The following is a 17,161-nucleotide window of genomic DNA, read 5'->3' on the forward strand; positions in this document are numbered from 1 at the left end:
CCCAGTCAGCACCCCCCCCCCCATCAGATTCAGAGTTCAAGCCTCCACTGGTGAAAGGTTAGAAGAAACCAAAGGACAGAAGGAGGAAGGTCAAGTCAGGGGATCCCCAAAGGAAGGTCAGCCATCTCCAGTGAGGAATGGCTGCCTTCTAGCCTTGATGCTTGCCTAGAAAGCGGAGAACCGAAGAAGGAGGGAAACTTCCTGGCTGCTGCTACTTCCTTTCCAGAGGACAAGGCCAAATGGGAGAAAACCAGATGGAAGAGAGGGGCCAGATGCTGCCTCCATCAGCATTGCTTTCTATTCCTTTCACCCGTCCTCTCAGCTGGATGACCACCATGTCCTGCTCTGAGGCTACCTACCCCTTCCACCATGCATCCTCATGGCTCTCCTTCCCCCATCCTCCCAAATGAGACTTTTGGCTCCTATTTTACTGGGTGGGGGAAATAAGCCTATTCACTAAGATCTCCCTCTTCTCCCTTCCTCTTCATATTGTATCACCCAGCTGCCTTCTGTCAGCATTTCCTCCTTCACTCCATCTCACATGAAGAAGTGGTTATTATCCTTGCCAAAGCAATCCGCTCTATGTGCACAAGTGAACCCATTCCATAAAATCTTCTCCAGCAGATCCTCCACACCCACTCCACCATCAATCCACCTTCTCACTTATCCTCAGGCTCTCCTTCTCAACTGACTCTTTCCCTACTGCCTACAAACATGCCCACGTCTCCCCCATCCTCAGAAAAACTCTCACTTGACCCAGCCATCCCCTCAAGCTATCCTCTAACTCTCCTCCCTTTGGCCTCCCTTTTGGGGCAAAATTCCTTGAGAATAGGTACTTACGTTTTTCTTTCCTAAACTTTCTGTAGTTTGGCTGATCTCATCATTCAACGGAACTGATCTCGCCAAAGTTACTGACGTCTCTTAATCTCCATATCCAGTGGTCTTTTTTTTTCAGTCCCCATTGTTTTTTACCTCTGTGTAGCTTTGACATCATAGACCATCCTCTTCTCCTTTCTACTCTCTTCTCTCTAGCGTTTCATGATGTTCTCCTACTACCTATTTGACTACTCCTTCTCAGTCTCCTTTGCTGGCCCTTCATCCAGATTATGCCCAATAACCATGGTTGCCCATGAGGCTCTGCCCTAGGCCCTTTTCTCTTTTTCTCTATACTCTTTCTCCGGTGATCTCCTCAACACCCACAAATTAAATTCTCATCTCTATGCTGATGATTCTCAAATGTATTTATCCAGCCCTAGCCTATCTACTGACCTCCAGTCTCATATCTCCAACTGTCTATTGAATACCTCCTGTAGACAGGTCCTGTGGATATCTTAAAACTGAACTCACTATCTTCCCCCAAAAAAAATCCCCTCTTCCTAACTTCCCTATTGCCACCATCCTCCCAGTCCCCCAGGCTCACAACCCTAGGTAGCATCTTCAACCCATCACTCTCTCTGTCTCCTACCCAAATCCAATCATTGCCAAGTCCTTCATGACATCTCTCAGATATTCTCCCTTCTCTCTTGTGACACTGTGGTGCAGGCCCTCATCACCTCTCGAGTGGACTGTGCACTAGCTGCTGGTGGGTCTCCCTACTTGAAATCTCTCCCCACTCCAGTCCACCCTCCAATGAGCTGTCAAAGTGATCTTCCTAAAGGACAGGTCATCCCCCTATTCAATAAACTCCATTTGTTCCTACCATTTCCCAGATCAAGGACCAAATCCTTTGTTTGGCTTCCAGAGCCCTCCATAACCTGGCTCCTTCCGACCTTTGCAGTCTTCTTACACCTTACATCACCATCCTTGCTACTGCTCATGTATTCTTTGATCCAGTGACGACACTGTTCTTTAAACACAACACTCTGTCCCCTGACTCTGCCTTTTTACCCTAGCTCCTCTGTGCCTGGAATGCTCACCTTCTACAGCTCTGTCTCCTAGAAGGCCTCTCTGGTTTCCTTCAAGTCCCAGCTAAAATCCACTTCTACAAGAAGCCTTTTCCTGCCTTTCTTCTCTTGATTGGCTCCAATTTCTCCCATATGTAGCTTGTTCATACACAGTTGTTTCATGTCCCCTCCATTAGAAGGAGAACTCTAGGGATGGGTTTGGGCTTTTTTTCCCCTTTCATTATATGTCTAGCACTTAGCACAATGTCTGATACCTTGTAGACACTTCATAAAGGCTTCTTAGCTCAGACATTCTATGATCCTATTTTTCACAATATGCAAAAGGCACAGACTTATAGCTAAAAGGGATGAATTCTATGGATGAAGAAACTGAAAGACAAAGAGGGAAATCGACTTCTCCAATGCCAAATAGCCAATAAATCTCAGAGGTGGGATTTGAACTCAGGTCCTCCAATGCCAGTGCCAAAGCACCTACTCGTACCAAGCAGACAGTGCCACCAGGAAGGAAGGTTGCCAAAGAACCCAGGATGTCTCAGGATGCCACTAGTGCCAGGCTTCCCTGGACATCAACAGAGGAAAGGAAGGGGACTGGCTTCCCTGGAACTGGAAGGAAAGAATGTCATAAAGACACTCAAACTTTCCCTGGAGACAACACCGGAACCCACATCTTCCATGGGAATACACTGTGGAGTTGTTTGAACCATCAGCCACAATCACTTTGCAGTTTATCAGGTACCAAAGCTGCAGAATGCTGAGGGAAGAGGTGGGGGGGGCAGGAGGAGGATGAATAATTTCCCTTCTGGTGTTGCGCGCAAAGCTTCTCACTAACAGCTAGCTGAACCCCAGCCCCACCCCCACACATTCCCGGGCACTGACACAGAGATAAAGTGAAGAGAAATGACTAGATCCAAAGCCTGGAAATGGAAAGGTGTTGGGAATGTGGGTTGCTGCAGATTCCAAATGTAGGGAGAGTTGGGAGGTCAAACAAGGCCCTTCCCTTCCCAGGCGCCCTCTCCCCTCTGGTACTCTTGTTTGTGCTCTTGACCCATGATCTGTCTTTCTCATAGAGACGGGAAACCTTGGTAGATCATTAACTCCCGGCCCGGGAAGACACGAACCAGGACTCATCAAGTTCCCCTTCCTAGAATCGCCCTCTGTTCCTGCTTTCCCTAGGCTCCCGCAGCAAAGGCAGGCAGGACAGCTGTCTCTCATCCAACCAGGGGGAGGTGGTTTGCCCCGAGACTTGTCAATGGGGCAGGAACAGGGTGGCTGGCTTTGGAAAGAACTGCTTCCTCATGTTCAAATTGAAGGTCAAAGTCGACCCTAGTGAGGCACAGACTAAACTTGATGACAGGCAGATTTAATCCTGACCCTTGTCCTCCAATAGTCATGAAGGCTCATAAGGATATGCCATGCAGCAGCCATCAAACACTTTCATTTCCTATGAGACAAATGATGCCCAGTTTTGAGTGAGAGGGGCTGGGTTCACATCTAACTTGTGTGACCTTGGGCAACTCACTTCCCTTCTCTGTGACTCAGTTTTCCCATCTGAAAAATGAGGAGGTTGGATAAGATGGCTTTTAAGGTTGAAGATAAGAGAATGAGAATGACAATGGGGGTAATCTAGTGGAGAAAAGTGGACAGGATGTTACAGTAGAGGACCTGGATTTGAATCCCACCTACGTGACTGTGAAGCTACTTACTTTCTCTAGGCCTCAGTTTCTTCATCTGTAAATGAAGGTGTTAGACCTCTAAGATCCCTTCTGACCATAAATCTATGATCTTATGAGAAAGCTAGATCTATAATTCTGGGAGTCATCTGCATAAAAGTAATAATTGAACCCATGGAAGCTGATGTGATCACCAAGAGAGTATAAAGAGGGAAGAGGAGAGGGCTCAGGGCAGACCCTTAAGGGACACTCCTATCTGAGGAAGAGTCCCCCCCATGACATAGTGAGCAAGTCTGTCAATCATCCCATAATCTTAACTGGGCCCTCAATGCAGCAAGGCAACCTTTTTACACCTCCCTAATCAATTTACTATATCTCTCACAACAGCAGATATTTCGAACTTTTCTTCCCTCCTCAAGACTCCCATGGCACCCCAATTCCCTCAGCTGGGGACTTTGCCTCATGTTTCACCCCCTCCCCAATTAAGCCCTGCTCCTTCTCAAGGCTAATCTCTACATACATCCTTGATCCCATAGCATCATGTCTCATACAATAGTTTGTTCCTTCTATCACTCACCCTCTCTCATGGATCTCCAATCTCTCCCTGTCTACTGGCTGCTTCTCTGCTGCCTAGAAACAGGTCCATATCTCCCCCAACCTTAAAAATCCAACTCTCCCTGCTAGCTACCATCCTATCCCTCTCCTCCCCTTCCAGGCTAAACCTGTGAAAGCTGTCTTCCATTGGTGTCTCCACCTTCTTTCTTCTCACTCTCTTTGAAAACCTCTGGACTCTGGCTTCCCGTCTTATCATTCCCTTGAAATTGCTCTCTCCAGTGATCTCTTAACTGCAAAATCTAATGAATTTCTCCCAATCCTCATTCTTTCCAACTTCTCTGCAGCCTTTAATACTGCTATTCACTCTCTTCTTCTAGATACTTTCTCCTCTCTAAATTTTCGTGACATTACTCTCTCCTAGCTCTCCTTCCTACCCATGTGAACCACTTCTCGGTCTCCTTTGCTGGATTGTCATCCAGGTCATGGACTCTGTCCTGGGCCCTCTTCTCCTCCTCTACCCTATCTCCATTGGCCATCTCATCAGCTACCCAAGGTTCAATTATCAATTATTTGTGCCAATGGTTTTCAGATCTATTTCTTTTCAATGATTAACCTCTCTCCTGACCTCCAGTCTTATATCACCAACTGCTCATTAGGCATCTTGAACTATTAGACAGCTCAGACTCCATATGCCCAAACAGAACTCATTATCTTTCTTCCCAAGCTCTTTCTTCTTCTCATGTTTCCTAATACTATCAAGCACACCAACCCTACCCCAGTCACTCAGGCTCACAACTATCTCTCATTCCTCCATATCTAATCTGTGGTGAGGTCTTGTCATCTCTACCTCCACAATATCTCTCCTAGTAGTCACCCCTGACTACTCCCACCACCCTAGGACAGGCCCTCATCACCTGCCTGGACTACATAACAGCCTTCTGGTTGGTCTCCACACCTCAAGTCTCTCTGCACTCCAGCCTTCTTCCACTCAACATCCAAAGTGATTTTCCAAAAGTTCAAATGGAATCCTGTTGCCCCTCTCCTCAATAAACTCCAGTGGCTCTCTATGAACTCCAGGATCAAATATAAAATCCTTGAGTGGCGTTTAAAGCCCTTCACAACCTGGACCCTTCTACCTTTCCAGTCTTCTCACTCTCTTCTCCCCACCACATGCTCTACAGTCCAGTGACACTAACCTCCTGGATGTTCCTCAAACAAGACATTATACCCCAACTGTCTGGGCCCTGAACACTCTCCTCCTGACCTTTGGCTTCTGAATTCCCCCACTTCTGTCCAGGCTCGGCTCAAATCCTACCTCCTGTGAAATGCCTTTCCCACCCCTGCTCATTGCTAGTGCCTTCCATCCATTCATTCATTCAATAAATATTTATTAAGCATTTGCTTTGTGTCAGGCACTGTGCTAAGTCCTGGGGATACAAAAAGAGACAAAAAACAGTCCTTGCCCTCCAGGAGCTTACAGACTAACAGGAAAGACAACATGCAAATAATTATATACAGAGTAAGCTATGGACAGGACAAATGGGCAATAATTAAAAGAGGGAAAGCAATTGCAGAATTAAAAGAGGTTAAGGGAAGCTTCTAATGGAAGCTGAGATTTCAGTTGCGCCTTAAAGGAAGCCAGAGAAATCAGCAGTTGGAGTAGAGGAGGGACAGCATTCTGGGCCTGGGAGACGCTGCACAAAGCTGTCTCTCCCATTAGACTGGAAATTCCTTGAGGGCTGGGATGGTGGTTTTTGCCTTTCTTTGTATCCTCAGCACTTAACACAGTGACTTGAACATGATACATGTTTAATAAATGCTTACTGATTAACTGAAGAGGTCCCAGTGAGGTAAAACTCCCTTCTACTTTGGGACATTTTCCTAACATCAAGTCTAAATCCATCACTCTGGATTTCCAGCCACTGTTCCTAATCCTGCTCTCTGGGCCCCAGCAGAATACATATAGTCCCTATTTTACAATGATAGCCCTTCAAAGACAGCTCTCAAGTCCCTCTTCTGCTGGTGAAAGCTCCCCAGATCCTGCAAACCATCCTTAATGTTATAGATGTAGTCCCCTTCACCATCCTAGTCATCCTCTTATGGTCCCTCTCCAGCTCATCGATGGCTTTCCTAAAATGTGGCCCTCAAAACTGAATACTATCTATCTAAAACCTTCAACAAGCCTAATACGTAATGGGGAAAAACTGGAAGCATTTCCAAGAAGATCAGGGGTGAAACAAGGATGTCTGTTATCACCACTGTTGTTCAATATCGTACTGGAAACATTAGCTTAAGCAACAAGAGAAGAAGAAGAAATTGAAGGTATTAGAATAAGCAAAGAAGAAACAAAGCTATCACTCTTTGCAGATGACATGATGATATACTTAGAGAATCTTAGAGAAATCAAGTTAAAAACTACTTGAAATAATAAACAACTTCAGCAAAGTTGCAGGCTATAAAATAAACCCACATAAATCATCGGCATTTCTATATATTACCAACAAAGCCCAACAGCAAGTGATAGGAGAAATTCCATTTAAACTTACTGTAGACATTATAAAATATTTGGGAGTCTACCTCCCAAAACAAACCCAGGAACTTTATGAACACAATTACAAAACACTTTTCACACAAATAAAGTCAGATCTAAATAATTGGAAAAACATCAGTTGCTCACAGGTAGGCTGAGCTAATAATATAATAAAAATGACAATTCTACCTAAGCTAATTTACTTATTCAGTGACATACCAATCAAGCTACCAAAAAATTATTTTATAGAGTTAGAAAAAATAATAACGAGATTCATTTGGAAGAACAAAAGGTCCAGAATATCAAGGGAACTAATGAAAAGAAATGCAGGGGAAGGTGGCCTAGCAATTCCTGATCTTAAATTGTATTATAAAGCAGCAATCATCAAAACTGCTTGGTACTGGCTAAGAAATAGAGGTGGATCAGTGGAATAGGTTAAATATGCAAGACACAGTAGTCAATGACTATAGTAATCTATTATTTGATAAACCCAAAGACCCCAGCTTCTGGGATAAGAACCCACTCTTTGAAAAAAAACTGCTGGGAAAACTGGAAAAGAGTATGGCAGAAACTAGGCATAGACCAAATCTCACACCATATACCAAAATAAAGTCAAAATGGGTTCAGACTTAGATATAAAGGCTGATACTATAAGCAAACTGGGAGAGAGTTTACCTATCAGATCTATGGAGAAGAAGAGAATTCATGACCAAACAGAGATAGAGAACATTATGAAAAGCAAAATGGATAATTTTGATTACATTAAATTGAAAAGTTTTTGCACAAACAAAGCCAATGCAACTAAGATTAGAAGGAAGGTAGAAAATTGGGAAAGAATTTTTACAACAGTCTCTCTGATAAGGCCTCATTTCTAAAATATATAGAGAATTAAGTCAAATTTATAAGAATACAAGCCATTCCCCAATTGATAAATGGTCAAAGGATATGAACAGACAGTTCTCAGATGAAGAAATTAAAGCCATCTATAGTCATATGAAAAAATGCTCTAAAACACTATTGATTAGAGAAATGCAAATCAAAACAACTCTGAGGTACCACATCACACCTATCAGATTGGCCAACATGACAAAACAGGAAAATGATAAATGTTGGAGAAGATGTGGGAAAATTGGAACACTAATGCATTGTTGGTGGAGTTGTGAAATGATCCAACCATTCTGGACAACAATTTGGAACTATGCCCAAAGGGCTATAAAAATGTGCATACCCTTTGACCCAGCAATAGCACTTCTAGGGTATATCCCAAAGAGATCATACAAATGGGAAAAGGACCCACATGTACAAAATATTATAGCAGCTCTTTTTGTGGTGGCAAAGAATTGGAAATTGAGAGGATGCCCATCAATTGGGGAATGGCTGAGCAAGTTGTGGTATATGAATGTAATGGAATACTATTGTACTATAAGAAATGATGAACAGGCTGACTTCAGAAAAACCTGGAAAGACATATGGTCTGATGCTGAGGGAAGTGAGCAGAACCGAGAGAACATTGTACACAATAACAGCCACGTTGTGCGATGACTAATATTGATAAACTTAACTCTTCCCAGCAACACAAGGATCTAAGACATCTCCAGAGGCCTCGTGATGGAAAATGCTGTCCACATCCAAAAAAAGAACTATGAAAGTTGAATTGCTATTTTTTTCTCTTCTGTTGAGTTTTGTTTCCTCTTTCTTGTGGTTCCTCCTATTGGTTTTAATTTTTACTTACAACACCACTAATGTGAAAATATGTTTAATAGGAATGTAAATATATAGCCTAAATCAGATTGTGTGCCATTTTGGGGAGGGTGGTGTGGAGGAAGGAGAAGAAAAATCTTAAACTCGAAAGCATATGGAAGTGATTATTGATAAATCAAAATAAATTAATAAAATTTTTAAAATCTGAATACTATCATCCCAGTCTGACCTGGCCTGGCCAGAGGACAATGGGACAGTTGTCTCCCTGGTCCTAGACATTATAGTCATCTGAAGGCAGGCTTGGGAACGTATTCATTTAACCCACTGCCATATCCCATAGCTGACTCATGTGGAGCTCATGGGTCAATAAAACCCCAGATCGTTTTAGCCACGTTTCTCTCATCTTGTACTTGTGAATTTGAATTGTTTTAAACCAGTATAAGATTTGATACTCTCCCCTATTAAATTTCATCTCCTCAAACACTATCCAATGCTCTACACTATAAAGATCTTTTCAGATCCTGACTCTGTCATCCAATATGAGGGTTATCCTAGTTGGTGCCATCTGCAAAATTTGAGAAGCATGCCATGGATGCTTTTATACAAATCAGTGATAAAAATGTTCAACGCCACAGAGCTAATAACAGATTCCTAGAGCACTCCACTTGATACCTCCTGCCAAGCTCTGCCTCACTTAAATCCTATTCACTCAGAAGTTAAGACATCACCCTTCCAAGCCAACATCAGGCCTTCAAAGATTCAAACCTTTCATATTGGGCAAGCTATAATTCTATTTTTAGAGTAAGCAAAGAGGAGGACTCATAGTTTCATAGCACTCTAGAGCTAGAAGGGGCCTCCAAGGTCGCTGAGTTCAACCTATTCATTTATCCAGAGACCATTTATTATAACAATAGCACCTATTTCCTAGAGTTGTTGTGAGGATCAAATGAGATAATATTTATAAAGCTCTTAGCATAATATTTATGCTAGAGAGAATATTTATAAAGCCTGGCACATAGTGGGTGCTATATAAATGCAAGCTAGTAGTAGGAGTAGGAGTAAGAGTAGCAGCAGCAGCAGCAACAGTCAAGTGGGGTGTATGGGGTGTTCGAGGAGGACTAGACCATCTGCTTGCTGAGCCTTTTTCCAGGATGCTCAGCCACCCTTGATCTCTACATGGCACTCAGCTGCCACTAGTGGCTGTAAGAAGCTGTAGCATGCTCAACAGCCACACCCAGAGAAACCATCTTGGCAAGATGGGCTAGACCAGGTTGAGGGTAACCAACAAGCCTCACACCCTTTGATGAGTTCGGGAGGTGTCTATTCCAAGCGTGTGAAGACTTTCCAGTCTTCATCCAGCAGATCAGGTGGATGAGAACAATTTGTTCCGATGGTGACTGAAGAAGATGCTGTGGAACACTTAGAGCTTGGTCAGATGTTGAAGATGCCAAGATCCCCCACTGCATCCCAGGCCATTGCCAGTCATCTTGACTTTTATCTTGCCACTGAACTTGATGACTGGAAGAGATAGTGAGGCTGATGACTTTGTGCAACTCTGCCTCACTTAAATCCAATTCATACTCAAGTCAAGACATCACCCTGTGATGTCATTGGTCCTCTTCGAAAACAAAGACGAAACAACAGCAACAGTAGTCAAGCAAAACACATCAACCCATTGGCCATGGTCATTCCATACCCCTGCTGGGAGACCAGAAGCACGCTTCACCATCGGTCTTCTGAAGTTGTGATTGTTCACTCAGTTACTTAGAATTCCAAAGTTTTTCAATGTGGTTTTCTTTTCAATCATTGCAATCATCTTATAAATTATTCATCTGGTTTGCCTTATTTCAGGCTCCACCAGGTCAGATAAGTCTACATGTGTCTCTGAATTCTTTACTCATCATTTCTTAATATTCCATTATTTTCATATACCATTGTTCAACCATTTCCCCAATTGATGGGTACCCCATTTAGTTTTGTTCAAATGAATGGATGAAAAAAGCATTTATGAAGTTTTTACTACGTGCTAGATGCTGCTAAGTGCTGGTGATACAAATACAAAAAAAAAAAAAGACCATAACTGCCCTCAAGGGACTTACATTTTAATGGGAGGAGACAGTACAAATGAGAAACAGGGTTGCCTAGAGAGAGATATTTGGGTCTGGGAAGTCACCAGGATAAGTAAATCATAAGGGAGTTAAATAACACTTTTTCTAGAAGCAGTAATAAAGCATTGATTTAATCATTTTCCTACTATCTTTGACCTCTCTGGGGTCCATGCCTAGTAATGGTAGCATTGAGTCAAAGGGTATATACATATGTACACTTTAGTGACTTTTAGCGTTTTTTCAAAACTGTAACAATTTACTGTTCCACAAACTATGCATTAGTTTGCTTGTATTCCCAAAGCACCTCAATATGTGTCATTTTCATCTCCTATCATTTTCACCAGTCCTGAAATTCAGCACTCCTGATAAGATTCTTATAAGACTATGCCACCAGTTTATATTCACTCTCCATATCTACCCTTAATTACCCTTGACATCTACCTTCTGCCTAAGTCTTTTAAGAATCTAAGTAGATCAGGGGCAGTTAGGTGGCACAGTAGATAGAGCACTGGCCCTGAAGTCAGGAGGACCTGAGTTCAAATCCAGCCTCAGACCAAACACTTGACACTTACTAGCTGTGTGACCCTGGGCAAGGCACTTAACCCCAATTGCCTTAAAAAAAAAAAAAAGAATCTAAGTAGATCATAAGTTCACTAAGCATACACATCAGTGCTTTTAACAACTTATCCTTTTCTTCTTCCTGGGAATTGTTCCTCCTGATGCCTTTGGAATAGAATTCTTAAAAGTTTCTCACCTTTCCTGAGATGACTTCCCCTGTAGAAGGTTAGGCCATGGGCCTTACCTATCTTTCCTTGGACTGCTCTGAAATCTACTCTGAAAAAAACAAAACTAGGTATATGTCAAACTATAGTCAACTTTTTTTTTCTACTCTATTAGAAATTCTAAGACGTAGTGGTCACTTCCCTTCTTCCTTTCCAACTAAGCAAGGCTACAAAGTTTCGCATAATGTTCCAAACCAGTTCCTCCCTGTTGGTGAATATTAAGACCAAAATAGTAGTTCCCTTTGTTGGTTCCTCCATCTTTTGAAGAAAGAAACTATCGTTAAGACAAATCAAGACATTATTAGTTGCTCTATTTCTGAGAGACAGGTGGGCAAAAAGAGACAGAATGACAGAGAGAGAGACAAAGAGAGGACAGAGAAAGAGAAAAGGGGAAAAGAGGAGAAAGAGAGGCAGAGAGAAAGAAGAGGGGAGAGAGAGACAGAGAGAGTGGAGAAAGCAAGAGGGAGAGGGAGGGAGACAGAAAGAGACAGAGGGGAAAGAGAGAGACAGAGACAGACAGAGAGACAGAGAGAAAGGAGAAAGAGAAAGGGAAACAAAAGAAAGAGACAGAGAGTGTAGAGAAAGCAAGAGAAAGAAGAAGGGAGAGAGAGAAAGAGCTAGAGGGGAGACACAGAGACAAAGAGACACAGACAGAAAGGGAAGAGGAGGGGAGGCTCCCCTAGATGTCAGGACAATTTAAGGCCCCCCTTAGCTCATACATGGCTCTTCATGCCAGACTTGTGATGTTACCCAAACTCCTCATCTGCTTCCTCTTTCAGCCCATGGAGTCTATGGTGATTTCAATGACAAAATCACTTCCTTTCTCCACTCTATTGAAATTCGCTCAAATGTTTCCCACCACACTTGCTCTTCCGGATCTCAGATGTCCTCACTTGAGTTTTATCCTGTGTAGTGTTTAAAGCCTCTCACAGCTCGGCTCAAACCAGCCTTTCCAGCCTTGTTGTGCATCACCCCTTCTAACCCAATCTGGGTCCAGCCAAATTGACCTTAGTTCCTACATAGTTACCACCCTTCCCCTCCACTCCCAATGCCTGGAATGCCCTCTTTCCTCACTTCCACCTCTTAGATTTACTAATTCCCTGCAAAGCACAGCATAAATGTCACTTTCCTGATTTGCCCAACTGCTAGCACCCCCTGAAATTACTTTGTATTTCCTCCCTTCCTCTAAAGTCTTCAGGGACTCCCTATTACCTCAGGGTTAAAATACAGACTTTTAGGTTGGAATTTAAGGCCCTCCACACTTTCTAGCCACATTTCACACTACTCTTCACACTCTATCTTTCAATCAAGGTATAAATAGCCATTTCACCAACTCTATTTCATCTTCCTTAATGGATACAAGCTGTTTGCTATTCCTGGAAGGCACTCCTTCCTCATTTCTATCTCCCCAAAATCCTTATCTTCCTCCCAGGCTCAGCTCAATGGTTGTCTCCTCCAGGAAGCCTTTCCTGATTACACACACACACAGAGATGCTCACGCACATATTCAATAGTTGTTCATACTCTCTCCTTCAAATCATATTTAGTGGAACATAAATAAGTTCCCTGAGAATACAGAGTGGTTCGTACCTAACTCACTGCCTGACATATACTAGATGCTTTAATAACTGTTAACTGAAATCAGTGCTCTTGGCTTTTGCTTGGCCCTTGAGGGCAGAATCCAGAATAGTGAGGAAAAATGCAGAGGGAAAGATTTCATCTCCAAATTAGGAAAAGCTTCCACATTATTAGAGCTGACCAAACATTGCCTGGGCTACCTTGGGAACTAGGAAAATGGACATCATATCATTTATAGTTCAAGGAATTGTAAAGAAATCATCCAACCCAGGGGTCTGTGGATAGATTTCAGGGGACTGTGAATACATAGGAGGAAAAAAATTACATCTTAATTTTCATTAACCTTGAATTGAAATTTAGTATTTTCCTTCAATTATGAATTCTTTAAAATCAATATGATTCTGAGAAGAGGGGCAACCATGACACAAAAAGGTTAAGAATCTCTGATCTAGACCAAACTTCTCAGTTTACAGATAAGAAAACTGAGGCCTAGAGGAGCAAAGTGATGCACAAAGTCACACAGCTAGCAACAGCAGAGTTGAGATTCAAAGTCAGGGTCTCTACCTTCAGATTCAGTGTTAATCTCCCTCCACCACACTGCCCCAGTTACTGGAAGGAGGAGGAAGGTGTTATAAAAAGGTACAGTTCAGAAGAGAGGCCTTCTGTGGTTCCCCCATCCAACTCTGAAAGAATGACTCCTACCAAGATCCCTTATAACTCAAAATTCTACATTTTTGTGATAAAGAAAGATCAGGAGAGACTAAGAATAAATTCAAGTTTTCTCTGTTTGATGGAGCAGGAGGGTAGCTATGATGATAAAAGGCCTAAAGCCTGGGCTTTGAAACCCAAAGATCCTAGGGCAGGAGGACAATATCCTGGAGGTGGAGGTGGAGATCAGTGCAGGAACCCAAGTGAGCCAGAGGAAGACCAAGCAGGATCAACCACCTGACTGAAAATCAGCATCGGGATGGATCCTGGTCCTGAAATAAAGCCCCAATTTAGGAATTAAAGTCGAAAAGGTGACTACACCAAAGGAGACAATGATCAATATTTTTAGAATTACTGTAGATCTAGAGATTCCCCCCCTCCAAAAAAAAAGAGAATAACCCCATAAAAACTACAGAGACTCAAAGGAAAAAAATTGACTTACCACAAGGACTCCACATATACCTGGAAGAAATGAAGCAAGACATTAAAAAATTAAATTAAAGTTCTGGAAGAAAGAACTGGAAGGAGAATTGAGAACTTAGAAAAGAAAAGGATAACCCTTACAGGTAGCACAATAGGTAGAGCGCTGGGCTTGGAATTGGGAAGACTCACCTTCCTGAGTCAAAAATCTGACCTCAGACACTTACTAGCTGTGTGACTCTGGACAAGTCACTTCACCCTGTTTGCCTCAGTTTCTTCATCTATAAAATGAGCTGGAGAAGGAAATGGCAAACCACTCCAGTATCTCTTCCAAGAAAAACTCAAATGGGATCACAAAGAGTCAGACACGACTGGAAAATGACCCAACAATTACAACAACATCAAATCTTACAGAAATAACAGACGCTCTGAAAACTTCAACAGTTGGAGTCCATGAGAAGAATAGAGGAAGGGGTGAGAGAAGCAGATGTAACATGGACCTTGTGCTGGACTGATCTGAAACAAAGGAGAGTTAATGAACACACAAACAATTTGGTGTATAAATACATCATACTCAAGCAGGAATGGGGGGTGTGGGGGGAGAGGAAGCATCAATAGGAGGGTTAATGCTATGAAAGATGCAGTTGCAAATGAAAGAAACATTCAGATCTTGAAGCAGGGATTGAAAGGGGGAGAAATGAAATGAAAAGAACTGGAAACTAAGGGTATGCCCATCAATTGGGGAATAGCTGGACAAAGTATGCTATACAAATGTAATAGAATATTATTGCATCACAAGAAAGGACCAAAGAAGCAATTTCAGAGAATCCTGTGGAACACGAACTGATGCAGGAAAGTGAGCAGAACAGTTAATGCAAGCACAGCAACATTGTGAAGAAAAACAGCTCTGAAAGTTTTAAGCATTCTGATCAAAACCATGACCAGCCATGTCTCCAGAGGACCTAGAATAAAGCATGGTAGCCACAGAGAGGGAATGGCCTCAAGGGACAGAGATACATTTTTAGAAGCAGCCATTGGGTGAATACATTTTGCTTGATCGTGCATATTTGTTAAGGAGTCTGGGTTTTTTTTCTTTCCATCAGTTGTTTAAGGGTGGAGGGAGTTGAAAGAAGAATTATTCACTAAAAACTAATTAAATTAATTTTTAAAAAATTTTTTAAAAGAGAGTCAATGGAGAAAAAGAATTTTTTATGCCCAGAAGAAAATGAAAATTCAAAAGAAAGAACTAAGAAGCAGAACAGTTTCGAAAGTAATGTGTAAAATTTTTTATTGTCTTTTAAAAAAAAGTGAAATGGGGGTGGAGCCAAGATGGCAGAATAAAAGCAGTGACTTGCTTGAGCTGTCCCCCAAACCCTTCCAAATACCTGTAAAAAAAAATTGGTTCTAAATAAATTCTAGAGCAGCAGAACCCACAAAAAGACAGAGTGAAGCAAATTTCCAGCCCAAGGCAACCTAGACGGTTGATTGGAAAGGTCTATTGTGCCTGGCTGAGAGAGCAACACAGTTCAACTTGGGTGCACAGGAGAAGACCAGGCCTCAGCAAACATGGAGCAGGCCTCAGAGGACTGAATCATGGGCATCTGTGGTGGTTCTCCAGACTTCTCAACCCATAAATGCCAAAGACAACTTAGAAAGTCAGTAGGAAAAGTCTGTGACCATGGTGAGAGAGAAGCTTGGTTTTAGCCCCAGTCCCAGAATGGCCCCAGGGCAGCAGCTGCTTGCTGAGCTCTTGGCCCACAGACAGAGGGAGAATCAAGTGGCTGATCAGAGGAGCATTGCAGGGATCTCTTTGCTGGCACTGAGGCAAGATTCTCTTGCTTTGCCCATGCTTGGATCTGGGTCACAGTTCTGGGTGGTGGTCCTGGGGAGAGGAGGAACACTGGCATGGTGGAGCTTGTAGTGGCAGTGAAGAGGCAGAAAAGAGTGCTTGTAGTCACTCATAAATCAGAGTACAGGCCAGGAAAGGAGTAAACACCTCGCCCTTGATCATACCACTTTGGAAGAACTGAAAATTTACAGGTCCCTAGAAGTATCTCTGAAAACAACTGCACAAAACCCCTGAAGCTTGGGACAGTACATTCTCCACACTGGAAGCAGACCCCTACCTTAACAAAGAGTTTATAACTCAAGTAATTGGTTGGGATCATGAGCAAACTGTGCAAAAAAAGTCAGACTATAGAATCTTTCTTTGGTGACAAAGATCAAAACATACAACCAGAAGAAGACAACAAAGTCAAAGCTCCTACATTCAAAGCTTCCAAGAAAAATATGAATCAGTCCCAGGCCATGGAAGAGCTCAAAAAGGATTTTGAGAAGCAAGTAAGAGAAGTAGAGGAAAAACTGGGAAGAGAAATGAGTGATGCAAGAAAATCATGAAAAACAAGTCAACAGCTTGCTAAAGGAGACCCAAAAAATACTGAAGAAAATAACACCTTAAAAAGTAGCCTAACCCAAATGGCAAAAGAGGTCCGAAAAGCCAATGAAGAGAATGCCTTAAAAAGCAGAATTGGCCAAATGGAAAAGGAAGTCCAAAAGATCACTGAAGAAAGTACTTCCTTAAAAATTAGAATGGAGCAATTAGAAGCTAATGACTTTATGAGAAATCAAGACATAAAACAAAACCAAAAGAATGGAAAAAAATAGAAGACAATGTGAAATATCTCATTAGGAAAACAGCTGACCTGGAAAATAGATCCAGAAGAGATGATTTAAAAGTTATTGGACTATCTGAAAGCCATTATCAAAAAAAAAAAAAGAGCCTAGACATCATCTTTCAAGAAATTTTCAAGGAAAACTGCCATGATATTCAAGAACCAGAGGGTAAAAATAGAAATAGAAAAAATCTATCAATCACCTCCTGAATGAGATTCTCGAAGGAAAACTCCTAGGAATGTTGTAGCCAAATTCCAGAGTTCCCAGGTCAAGAAGAAAATATTGCAGGCAGCCAGAAAGAAACAATTCGAGTATTGTGGAAACACAATCAAGATAACACAAGATTTAGCAGCTTCTACATTAAGGAACCAGAGGGCTTGGAATATAATATTCTGGAGGGCAAAGGAGATAGGATTACAGCCAAGAATCACCTACCCAACAAAACTGAGTATAATCCTTCAGGGGAAAAAATTGATATTCAGTGAAATAGAGGACTTTCAAGCATTCTTAACGAAAAGACCAGAGCTGAATA

This window comes from Phascolarctos cinereus, unplaced genomic scaffold, assembly GCF_003287225.1.
Source record: "Phascolarctos cinereus isolate Bilbo 61053 unplaced genomic scaffold, phaCin_HiC Scaffold_726;HRSCAF=1367, whole genome shotgun sequence".
NCBI lineage: Eukaryota > Metazoa > Chordata > Mammalia > Diprotodontia > Phascolarctidae > Phascolarctos > Phascolarctos cinereus.